Source organism: Rattus rattus, chromosome 6 (genome assembly GCF_011064425.1).
Source record: "Rattus rattus isolate New Zealand chromosome 6, Rrattus_CSIRO_v1, whole genome shotgun sequence".
NCBI classification, from domain to species: domain Eukaryota; kingdom Metazoa; phylum Chordata; class Mammalia; order Rodentia; family Muridae; genus Rattus; species Rattus rattus.
In genome coordinates, this window is record NC_046159.1 from 60,420,386 (window position 1) to 60,428,089 (window position 7,704).

Genomic DNA, 7,704 nt, shown 5'->3' on the forward strand with positions numbered 1-7,704 from the left:
GATCATTAGGATTCACTGAAGTCCCATGGGGAGAGTTTTTGCATTGATCCTTTGCTTTTCTGTAGACTGAATTTCTCTGGTTGCTGGAAAGAGGAATTCGTCAAGCTCGTATCTGGAAACACAGGAGTTTTCAATGTCTGGACCCTGAAGAGGAAACAGAAGATCTCAGAACTGCACATCTTTCCACAGTGTGGCACCTCAGGTCCCAAAGGTCAGAGAACTTGTAACCGGAGGAGGATCTCAGGGAGGGCTCTGCACACAGCTTCCTGGGTTAAATCTTCAAAGCAACCTCGAAACCAGGCGTTGTTTTACCATGATCTGCAGGGGAAGACACACAGGCTCAGACAGGTCATGGAACATGTCCCAGGGACACATGACTAGAAAAGGGAAGAAATGGGGTCATTAGGTGAGGACAACCTGACATGTTGTCCCAGGATAGTGTCCTGCTTCCTCATGGGTGTCAACAGAGGCCCACCTGTGGATGGAGTCTCACTGGCTTCTGGGGGTGTGGGAGGGCATTGGGGGGCTGACCTGCCTTCCTCTGTTTCCTGCAGGGCTCAGGAAGCTGTGCAGAGGTCTGGCCGTCCCTGGTGAACACTGATACTTGAGAGGCAGAAGGCTCCTCATGGCTCCTTATCACATCAGACAGTTCCAGGACAGGGACCACAGAAGGGTCCTGGACTTGTTCTCCAGAGGCATGGAGGAGCATGTCCCTGCTGCCTTCTACCATGTGCTGACACTGCCTCATTCTCTCCTGCTCTTTCCTGGGGTGCCCGTGACCTTAGTCCTAGTGTCTGGTTCTTGGCTCCTGGCCACAGTGTACAGTTTCCTCTTTCTCCTTTGCCTGTGGCTCCTTATCTGGTTATCATGGAGAAATTATGTGGCTATGTGTTTGAAATCAGACCTGGCTGACATCACCAAGTCTTACCTGAATGCACATGGCTCCTTCTGGGTGGCTGAGTCTGGGGGCCAGGTGGTGGGCATAGTGGGTGCTCTGCCAGTCAAGGATCCTCCATCAGGGAGGAAGCAGCTGCAGCTCTTTCGCCTGTCTGTGTCCTCACAGAATCGAGGACAGGGATAGCAAAGCACTGGTCAGAACTGTGCTCCAGTTTGCACGGGATCAAGGATACAGTGATGTTGTCCTACAGACCAGCAGTGTGCAGTACAGCGCTATGTCTCTGTACCAGGGCATGGGTTTCCAGAAGACAGGCCAGCACTTTATGAGCATAACCACGAGGTTAATTGGTCTTTCTATCCTTCATTTCACCTACTCTCTCCCTTCTGTCTGGGAACCAAGGATGTGATCTTTTTTCCTTTGTCTAGAGGGCTCCAGTTCACTCTGCTTTAGGAACAAGCCAACCCTGGCAGTTCATTTACCAAGACCAAGGCTCCCTTTCCATCCCTTTCAGATGCAGCAGTGCTGGTGGTGACCTCTGGGTGTTGGCCTCCTGCTCCATTCTGCCTTTTTAAGGGTCTCTGTTTCATCTTTCTAGTGCTGTGATAAGAGAGCACGAAACCCAGCCGAGTGGACCCTGCACACATTCACTAGGAGTCCGTTAGCTATCAGCAACCTTGGCGAGCTGAAGTTCCAGCTCAGACAGGATTCAGGATCTTTGCAGGCAAGATAAGTGAACTCAAAACAAAGGCTTTCCTCACACACACGGAACGTGTGGGTTATTGAAAATTCTACGACTCATGTAGAAATGGAGTCTCCATGGTAGAGGTGCACCACAGTCATAGATGGGTCAGGGTGGGCGCCCTCGAGAGCTAGAGCAAGGAAGTGTGTAACTTACTCCTAAGTCACCCTTGTGCAGAGGCAGGAAAGGGACCTCTGATGCAGAGGGAATAGCTTTGAACAGCCTCTCCTGGGTGCTTATTTGGTCCCAGTCTCATGAGAAAGCCCAACCTAATGCATGCAGAGCATGAAATCTTCTTGGAGATCCAGGGAAAGGACATGGGATCCAGAATTATCATCCAAATGTCACCCTAGAGAAAAACCCCAGGACGAATTGGCATTTCCTTGGGTTTGAGAGCAATGGTTTCCAGTGCTCCTGGTTATCTTCTGTAAAATGTTAAAATGGCTGTTCAGGTGTTAGAACGGCACTGTAGAGTGGAGAAACGCAGTCTCTGAACTAATGAGGTTGTTGGGTGAAGATTACCGTGCTAGGCACAGGCAGCCTTCATGAATTTTTGGAAAAGACCCTGAAGGCCAATGAATCGCACAAGTGTTGCCACTGCTTTTGGTTGCATGCAGGAACTGGAGAACTCCTGTGTGAGGACATCACATTGTTTGGTTTTAGAACATGGAGGAGTCAAGCAGAGGCTAGGCTGAAAGAGCCTTGTGTGCTGGTGCCAAGAGGCTCAGGGCCTGAGGGAGATTTGTTGCAGCCTGTGTGCTGTGTTGTTACACGCAAGACTAGTCGTAGTGCCATAGTGGAATTGTAATATTTGAGCACAGATACTTTATGTTTGAGACCTCCGCTGGTTAGCATTCCCATTCGTTATTCTAAGCCAGGACACAATTCCGTGGGCATGGAGGCCATAGGCCATAGTAAGTAGACTACTACTAGTATTGTTTTATTTTTTATTAAACAGGTATAGTGTGTGCTCTTGCCTTCAAAACATTTGTTTTTATGCCCTATGACTGCGGTGCCAGCCTCAGTGGTAAAGGGAGCTTTCACAGTGGGTGGTAGTTACTCCAGAGACTCAGACCTTGTCCAATTGCTGAGGATCAGCGAGTGATCTGTGATAGAGCCTGATGTTGGGCTGTAAATGAAAATAGATGTGTACATGTATCACTTGCTCCAAGCCTTAGAAGAGGTATGGAAGGGGATGCCTTACAGATATAAGATCTGGAGTGGGTGTAGTCTCCTGTATGTGTTTGGTCTGAACTGAAGCATCTTCTTGTTGAGGCTCAGCAGACCCAGGAGAGGGCCCCTCTCTAAAGTCACCCAGGCAGAGAGAAGCCTGTTAGGAACCCCAGTGTTGTAGATTGTGTGAGGCATTACCTCTGCAATGGTAATACTGCCTGCACGACCCATGCCCCCATCAGTAATCCCTCATCTGAGTCCCTGTAGCTCCAATAAAATGTTTCATCCACCTTGACTTGGGTAGATTGGTGTTTGCTTCTTTGCTTGGGTCTGTCACAGGGCCTGGATGGTATGAATAGATGTTCGTTCACATCTCCAGGCAAATTCAGAGTCAAAACCCTGACACAGGCACAAAAACAGATGGTTTTACTCATTTTGTACCCACCTGGGAAGGGAGCCAAAGGACAGGAACAGAGAGGCCAAGCAAGACCAGGGTGGAAGGACGGCCAAGGTGGGTAATCAGCATGTCCTTGGCACCTGGGAAGCTGTGTGACTCTCCAACGCCTTACTGCCATCTCTCCTGCTCAGGGACTCTGCTCTGGACACAGCCTCAGATCTGTGCTGGACCTCCTTGTCCAGCCCCTGCTCTTTCTGTGCAGGCATGGCAGCAGCCCCAGGGCAGTAAGATTGGCTGGCAGCACCCAAAATGCCATACTAACAGCCACCCACATCCTCCCACTCTCTGCTCCCCCTGTCATGGTCCTTATGAGCTCAGCAGCTGCACTTTCAGCAGAGAGGACAGGGTGACCAGTTGTCCTGTTGGAATTCTGTCTGCCATGGAGGGTTATTTCTGTGTTCCATGTCTTGTGATCCCCACAGGGGGAGCAGCAGAGGCCATGCTCCATCATGAATAACAGAGGGGACACGGAGCTTTCTACACCCACGAGGCTAATATCAACACTTAAATGTCTGACCTAAACAGTGCTTTATGTAGGTGCCATGTAGCCATCTTAAGGAGGGGAGCAAATGTCATCAGTCCTCTTGAACCAATTCTGCATAAGTCAGTAATGCTTCCCCAGCTCTTCCTGGAGGATTCGAAGCTGCAGCCCATGCTGTTCTGATGGCTGCATGCACCCATGGATGGGATGGCATCTCTGAGTCAGAGGGGCTGATACAAGAAGGAGGATGCACTGGGGTTGGGAAGTCAGCACGGTAAATAGGAAACTATGGCATGAGCCATGGGCCAAACTGCAAGTTAACCTTGCAGAATGGAGGTGCTTGAGTTTGGGAGAGACAGAAAAGGAGGCAGTGTTCGCTGGGATTGCCTGGGATTTGAGAAATATGATTATGGCCAACACTTTTGATGGAGCCATGGCTACAAAGTCTTACAGTGTGGCCATAGGTTAATTCTTACTGTATACTTTTCATTTAAAAAAAAACAAACAAAAACAATGAAGGAAAGAGAAATGTGTGGACAGGTATAAACTCAAAGGGCAAGGGTCTCCAAGGCTGGAAATGGCAAACTGTGTGGAGTTTCTGTCACAATGGAGGGACTGTGACCAGAGCCAATGGCTGTGCCACTTTTGTTCCAACTGAATGAGTCCATGACCCCAGGAACAGAGGCACAGATACAAATGTAGGGAAAGGGGGCTGCAACGTATTTTTAATATAAAATATAAAATACGTTCCTGCGGTCTCTGTCTTTAGCATCCACCTTAGGTTGTGGAGCCTGAGACATGAACAGTGTGATATTGATGAGGAGAGTTTCTCACCCAAACAAGCTTCCTTGGAAGAAGCAGTGTAAGGTTCAGGGGGAGCTGGAACTTCAAGCGTGTGGTTGAATAAATCAGAGAGTATCGTGTCCCCTCCAAAGTGGCAAGAAAGTCCGCTGAGCCTCTTCCTCACATATAAATCATGTCCTGTACGGAAGCCTGAAAGTGCCAAGTGTGTGAGTCCCGGGCTTCACTTGGAGTTCCACTGCAAGTTTCTGGTCATGGACACAGAGTTGAGGCTGACCTGAAGGACCAAAGAAGGGAGTCACCTTGTATGGCAAGCAGGCTTCTGATGGAGCCATATCCCTAGCTTCTTCATCTGCTTTTCTCCCAGAGTGCATTACAGCGAGAAATGAGCTTCTCTTCCAAAGCATACCTCAGGCTTCAGACTTGACTGGTTACTGAAGAGAACACTGTTCTTACATGGGCTCAGACAATCCTTTAAGAGACATGGGCACTTCCATTAACTTCTTCCCGGGGCAATGGCAACACTTTTCTCCTTTTCTTGGTCAGAGACTCACAGGGATCACACACACCCCACGGAGAGAAGTAAAAGCTTCACAAATCAGCCTCAGGACACACACATTAATGAAATGCACCAGCACTGCAGCAGTCAAAGTGGACAATGTGTTAGTGACCGGCAGTGCTTGCGAGATGGCTTGGGCAGCCCATCCCAGCACTGGCCTTCAGAGTGTCCTGGGGCAGCTTCCCCTGTGCAGCCATTAGAGGTGCAGTGCAGCAGCCTGACCTGTGCACGGGCATGGGTAGTGGGGACAGTAACAGCCTCACACCAAAATCCACTATGGAGAGCCTGCCTCCTCCTTCTCCCACTCTTTCCATTGCAGGGAAGCTAAGGTCAATGCCAGGTCCCACAGTGGAAGGAAAGAACCAGTTCCTCAAGTCCTCCTCTGATATGAGCATGCAGATTCTGGCTCCCTGGCCACCCCTCCCCCGGTTTGTTAAAGGAGAATCTGGGTGTGGAGGCTCTCCCCATCGCGGTGCTCATATTCGTCCAGCAAGGGCTTTACTGAGCATCGCCTTCCCGGCCCCTAACAGTCTTGATTCCCTAGGTACTTGTTATTTCAGGAAGAATTTTAGACAAACCTGATGTCCGTCTATTTGAAATGTTAGGTATTATTTCTTCCCTCCCACTTCAAGGTTATCAGAATTGAAGTGACATTCGCTAAGACGGCTTTCAAAACCCCTGACAGCAAAGGAAAACAAGGAACTAGTGTTTTCTATGTCTGAAACATCTCCTGACCTGCCTTCTTCCTCAGTCGTGTGCTTCCTTTCTTTCACAGACAAGTTTCCCTTGCAAAGGGTTGAACATGATGGAGTTAATCATCATTTTCCAGTTTGTAGTGGGAAATCAGATGGTAGCCACCAGATCTGACATGGGTCAGCAAGCAAAAGGATTACTCAGAGCCTGAAGCGCTGTCATACATCAGTGTGTGATCGCTGGTTTTCTGTGAGCCAGTAACACTGCTCCCTTTGACAGCTCTTTGATTCCTAATGGACTATGGTTTCATGACCTCGGGGGACGTTGTATACACAGAATTTTAATCCCTTAAATTGTGAAGTGCTTGGTTGTATTTTTTTAATTGGAAACAATGTGATTTAGGGCAAAGGCCGAGTAGCCACTGAGCAGGAAGCCCTAGAGACCAATGGACACCACAGACACTGTCTCCTGCAAGCACAAGATCTTCATTGGCCTCAGCTCTCTCCTCCTGCTTCATCCTCGCGTACTGCCTCCAGGGGGCGGCAGGGAGCGAGGAGCCGAGCCGTGCAGTGCTGAGGTGCGCACCCCTTTCACCTGTTCCCCACCCTTGGCCTTGGAGGGCGCACAGCAAACTTGGGCCAGAAGTCTGAGTTCCATCTCACAAGAAAAGTGTCCACAAGGCAGGAGAAGCACTCGCTGTGTCAGTTCCTGAGAGCGAAGCTCACACTCAGTCTCTGTCAGCTCGGGAAGATCTTCCTCACAATTCCTGCCCAGGTAGACAGGAAGTCTTTCAGATCCTGGTGGTGTCGTCTGCACCTTCCTTCCAATGAGTCTTCCTCACTGCAGAGCATGGCTTGCTGACTCAGAGGAAATCAGGTGCTCTTTCGGCAGAGGTGGAAATTGAAATGGTGTTTTTGAGTCGTGCCTTTGTTCTTAGCCAACATCATGGCTCTCATTAGAGACCCTCAGGTTCTCCTTGGGGTGGGGAGAGATAATCACCAAGGGAAGAGTCACGGTTCTTTCCAAGAATATTCTGGACTCTGATCAAGTGGGCTCTCAGGAGGAATTAGGGAGGCACCCACGTGGGGAGGTGAGTGAGTGTTTTGCATTGAAGGAGTTTCAGGAGTGCTTGGAAGCCTTGAGCAGGATTAACAGCCTCAACCACGACGAGCATTTCCGAGGATACTGAGTTTCCAGGACCGGATATTGGATGGACACCTCCTGTACCTCATGTGCTCTTGGTATTGTGGAGGCGGGGAGTGGGATAAGATCAACGCAGTGCTCTAAGGGGCCAACACTGGTGGAGGCTTAGATATCATGATGTCTTTACTCTCAACTACCCGTGTCTCCTGGGTCCCTGCCAGCCCAAATGATTCCTTGTCACTTCAGACATTGCTGCCTTTTAGACCATATAAACCATGAGATGCCCACAGACGATGCCAAAGCCATGAGATGCCCACAGACCATGCAATGCAAGGCAATGGCACACCCCAGCCCTGAGGGAATTAACAGAAGGAAAGCCTTTTGTTTCAGGCAAACTCACATCAGAGCCGGGCCTCACGTGCTGTTTACCCGCAGGTAGCTTGATTTCTTTCCAGCAAGGTTGCTCTCCTGGCCCAGCTGCCTTCAGAGCACTTTGTACCTGAGCCTGGGCCTTCTCTAGCTCAGATGCATCACTGCCTTTGGGGAAGTCGCTGCCATCTTTCTCTCTCTCCGATTGATTGTCACATATAGATCAAGTCATATAAACATACACCCAGTACACGCATCCCACAGTTAAAAGGATTTCTCTTTGCTCCTTGTAAGGCTGCATGCTTCATACACTTGAACTTGTTCTCTCTCCCCTCCCTCCCTCCCACTTTTCTCCCCCATCCTAATGTACCCCCTCTATGTGTGGTCTCTT

General features: G+C 49.6%; 1 pseudogene across 1 annotated transcript; it reads left to right on the forward strand.

Moving 5' to 3' along the window:
- The first annotated feature begins 603 nt into the window (after positions 1-603).
- On the forward strand, positions 604-3,105 carry LOC116903563 (annotated as a pseudogene). Its single transcript, XR_004388286.1, has one exon. The product of XR_004388286.1 is annotated as an N-acetyltransferase family 8 member 2-like (transcript).
- The last annotated feature ends 4,599 nt before the right edge of the window (positions 3,106-7,704 follow it).